This window comes from Pinus tabuliformis, chromosome Q (assembly GCF_031772625.1).
Source record: "Pinus tabuliformis cultivar Carrire ecotype Pingquan chromosome Q, CPIR1, whole genome shotgun sequence".
Lineage (NCBI taxonomy): Eukaryota > Viridiplantae > Streptophyta > Pinopsida > Pinales > Pinaceae > Pinus > Pinus tabuliformis.
In genome coordinates this window covers 114,069,455-114,074,661 of record NC_142296.1, presented here as the reverse complement: position 1 = coordinate 114,074,661, position 5,207 = coordinate 114,069,455, and positions in this window count along the sequence as shown.

Here is a 5,207-nt window from a genome sequence, read left to right as displayed (position 1 = left end):
GATCCTATGTGCAGCACGCCTTGGAGTGTCTTCAACCGAAAGTATTCAACTGGTGTGATGCAGTACTTCTTCAGATGAAAAGTCAGTTGACCAAGGTAAAGGACGGGAAGCTGAAGAACTTTGGATTTGGTTCTATTTTGACTGCCTTTGCCTTGGAGAAGATACCACTGATGCAGCCTTAGTACATTGCACTCGACTTGCTTTCTCCTACCGATGCACGCATGCAGAGATGGGTTGATCACATATCCAAGCATGCTGGTCAATCTCAGATTTCCTTCGCTGATATCTTCTTCAGGTGGTTCGAGCGTCAGGAGGTGGTCTATTCCGAGTATCCATATGTTGGCATGGATTTCCGAGGCGATCCGGATTTGGTACTACCGGATGGCGAATAGTGGGGCGCTATTGGTAAAATCTTCGACCATATCACTGTTTACTGTTTTTATTCATAATGTTTCTGTGCTTTACTCTGTCAAGACTTTAATCAAACTCTTGTGTGCATGCAGATGTTGGTCCTGTTCGTCCAGCAGTTCGCCCGAGAGCGCCAGTCGCTGCCCCAGCAGGGGAGCCTGCTGGGAGGGTTATTCTTCGCGACCTTGACGTGGCCGAGACCCTTACAGCTATGCAGGAGCAGGTTGAGAGCCTTACTCTTGGTATTCCGGATGTACGGATCGACGAGTTACCTTTACAGTTGCAGCGACATACTACTGGTGTGCCTAGACGATGGACTCGTCTCTTGCGCATGATTGCACAGGCCGTGACGTGCTATCATGAGCATCACTAGGCTAGGGTGCCCCCTAGCATTTTTGAGTTTTTGGGTCATGCGACCAATTTTTGTCTTGGTTACGGAACATTATGTGTAAACGATAAACAACTTTTATATATATATTTTGATTTTCGGGGTTTATTCTGGTTGAGTTATATGATCCACTTGTACAACATTGATGATGCATTTCTTTTTATAAATGTCGTGAATGTCTATCTAACACATAGTTTGCTAATGAGTCGGTTAATGTGTTTAAGTTCCTGGAAATATGTTGGTATTGAATTAAATCAAACTGTCTTTCCAAAATCTTAACCCTTAGAAACATACGATAAATAGCTAGATTGCGGACAGAATATATACCATTGAGTTATAGTATCACGAGTTGTGAGTCTAGCCTGACGATTAGTCGGCGTATACCATGGGTGATGGCATTAGAGAGTAGTTCTATGAACGCGCTATACTCAGCGATATTATTCGTTGATTGTCCAATACACACACCTCTGAAACTCACTAACTCGCTGCTTGGATCAAAAATGGCCCAGGCCACGGAGGACAGGTTCCGCGAACTATGACTCGCTCCGTCAGCATATCCCACACATGTCTCAGAAAGGTTCAACATCTGCAATAAATGTAAAAAGGTGGATTACTCGACCAAAACAAACACTTTAGCGAAAACAAAATACAACAAAAGCATACAGGTTACTATTTAAGCATAGTAACGCTTAAGGTTCAACCCATTGCGAGGTTGCGCCAGTGGAATTCTGTCATAATCCATTAACTCGTAGGCTCCTTTTGCTAACACTCGTTTAACAATATAGGGGCCCATCCATAAAGAATTAAATTTACCTGCTCCCAATTTGTCGGATTCTTGGTCGTAAAGCAAGACCAAGTCACCTTCTGAGAAGACACGGGGTTTGACATTTTTGTCGAACTGCGCCTTGACTCGTTTCTTATGGGCTTCGTTAGCCAAAGTGGCGTCACGACGGGTTTCATCCAATTGGATTAATTCCAAGAGACGAGCCTCTTCTTCTGAAGTTCCGGGGAGGAGATCGATTGCGAGTTTAAGGGACGAAATTTCGCACTAGACTGGTAAGACTGCCTCCAGGCCATACACCAGTTGGAAAGGTGTGAACCCGGTCGCATTTCTTACTGATGTTCGGTAAGCCCACAAGGTTGAGTACAGGATTAGGTGCCACCTTCTTTTGTGAACTCCGATCATCCTTTGCAACATACGCTTCAGGACCTTGTTGATCGCTTCAACTTGTCCGTTGGCTTGCGGATAATACGGGGTAGAGCTGTCGTGAGATAGCCCTAGCTTGGCAGCTAATTCAACCATCATGTGATTGTGAAAATGCGATCCATGATCTGTAACTATAGCCTTTGGTACGCCGAACTTGGCGACTACATGATTAAAAAAGAAAAGGGCAGTTGTTTCACCAGTGTTATCTAATGTAGGCATCGCCTCAGCCCATTTGGTAAAATAGTCAACGACGACTATGATATACCCATGCCCGCCGGTCGAGGTGGGGTTACATGTCATGAAATCGATGCCCCATTTGGCGAAAGGCCCAACAGCAACTATTGGCTGCAAAGGTGCGGGTGGTCTTCTGGTTTTGCTATCAAAAATTTGACAAGCATGGCAACTTCTGACTACGGTTATGCAATCTTTGAACATGGTTGGCCAGTAGTATCCTGCTTGTAAAATTTTTTGTGCTGTTGCATATCTAGATTGATGCCCCCCACACGCGCCTGAATGACACTCATTCAGGGATTTTTCGGCCTCCTCATGGGTGAGGCACCTCCTCAGAACTGTATCGATACCACGACGGTAAAGCGTATCACCGACGATCATGTAGTCCTTTGCTTGGTATCATATACGTTTCTGTTCAGAGTGAGAGGTGTTAGGCCTGAACTTTTGGGTTTGGAGATAAATTATGATATCTCCATACCATTCATTGCTTGTAGATATCAGAAACAAATTCTCATCCACGATTGATTCTTCGAATGTTTCATTGTTGGACGATGATGGGAGATCGCACAATAATTCTGCGAAAACTAGAGCTTTCTTTGATTTGGATTTTACAAATTCCAGATCAAACTCTTGAAGAATCGCTATCCATTTTGAATATTTTCCCCCCAGCAACTGTCGCGACAGTATATAAGTCATGGGGTTGCAATCTAATAAAATGGTAGTTTTACGAAAGAGGACATAATGTCGGAATCTTTGAATCGCTTGAACAGCTGCAAGCGCTAGTTTTTCAACATAAGAATATTTTCTTTCTGTATCATTCAAGTTTTTACTTAAATAATATATAGGGTGTTCAATTCCATCGACCTCTTGAACTAAAACCATCGCAATGGTCGTATCTGCTGCAGCCAGATACAGGTTAAAATCTCTTTGATAGTCCGGGGCATACATTAATGATGCTTTTACTAGAGAATCTTTCAGAGCATCAAAGGAAGCTTGCGCCACCTGATCCCAGACAAAAGGTATATCCTTTTTCAAAAGACGAGTATAACCTTTAGCGAGTTCTGCGTAATTTGGAATGAACCTCCTCAGAAAGTTTGCTTTCCCTTGGAGTTTTTGAATTTGAAGCAAATTTGAAGGTGGAGGCAAATTAATGATTGCCTGAACCTTGCAAGGGTCGAGACGAATCCCATCCTTAGAGACTACAAATCCGAGTAAATGACCAGAACCGACGCAAAATACACATTTGTGTGGATTGAGTCTTATCTTGTAGTGTCGGCAACGTAGAAATATCGCTCTTAAATGCTGCGGATGATCAGTCCGCTTTCGCGAATGAGCCGGAAGGTCGTCGAGATATGGTTGAACGATGTTCTTGATGTCATGGAAGGCATAATTCATTGCCCTCTGAAACATCGCCCCTGCGTTCTTTAAACCAAAGGGTAATTTTCGATAAGCGAATGTGCCCCACGGACAAATAAATGCAGTCTTTGACTGGTCCTGTGGGCGGATATTTATTTGATTATACCTGGAAAATCCATCCATAAATGAAAAGATTTCACATCCGGTGTATTCATCAATTATCTGGTCGATGAAGGGTGTAGGGTAGTTGTCTTTCGGACAAGCTTGGTTTACATCCCTATAGTCGACACACACTCTAATTGTCCCTTGTTTCTTCATAACAGGGACAATATTCGATACCCAATCGGTTAGAGGAACCGGGTAGATGAAACCAGCATGGAGAAGCTTTTCAACTTCTGCTTTAATGGCAACGGCTTTCTTGGGGTGCACCTGCCGAAGCCGTTGTCTTACTGGTTTGACATCAGGATACATTTTAATTTCATGTTCAACGATACTCGAGTCAATGCCTGGCATTTCATCATATGACCAAGCAAAGACATCTCTGAACTTGCGAAAAAGAGCGTTATATATTTCCAGTTCTGAAGGAGAACAACCTTTGCCGACATAAATATTCTCTACAACATTTGCTTTAGTCGAGATATTTATGGCTATAGTCTCTTCAATATTGGATAAGTTTCGCTCGAAATCCACCGTATTTACAGTATTTGATAGGAATTCAAAAACTGAAGGGTGATAAAGGTCATGTTGAGTATCTTCTTCATAATCTGGAAGAAGGGAATGATGGTGGCAATCATTCCATGGTGCCCCCTCAATCAACATTGATTGTAGGATTCCTTCGTCAGTCCCATGCACTTTCGACCAAGGATCTAATGGGGTACCATATTCTCTGGACCTATCTACCCAAACGCTTGACGAGCGTTGACTTGGGTTCGCCTCCCATGCTCGAAACATTGATTGCTACAATATTTCTATTGGGCTTGGGGGCAAAACCATGGCATGATCCATGTTGATATCGTCTTTTGCGACCTTCGTAGAAGATATCATGTTGCAGGCTACTACCAATGCTATTTCTCCTATATTGATGGGAGGTGGAAGTGCGAAAGTTCCCATTAATGTGGGGTCTTTCAGTAGACCTACTCCAATATCTTGAAGCGAATGGTTGCTTCCATGGATCATGGGAATGCTTCCCGTAACTTGTGAACCGTTAGGGAGGAAGTTTTGTTGGTCGACGATCGTAATCCCTCCTTGAAAAGGGAATGCGATCTTCCTAAAATAAGTTGACACTACAGCTGCCATGGCATATATCCATGGTCTTCCTAGTAGGATGTTATAGTCAAGATTTCCATCGATGACTTCAACATCTATTTCCACTGTTTTTCCCCCTAGTTCAACCTTCAAGTTATTTAGGATACCGTACGGGGTGTACGTCCTTCCGTCGAATGCTTTTAGTGTCGTTGAAGATCGCGACAAGGTTGGAGACCCTAAAGTTTTCCAGCAACTCATTGACATGATACATGTAGATGCCCCCTCATCAATAATTGTTCGGTGAACAGTTTTGTTGAGGGCTTTCACTTGAATAAAGAAAGCTAGTTGAGCTGGTAACTGAGGATCGTATCC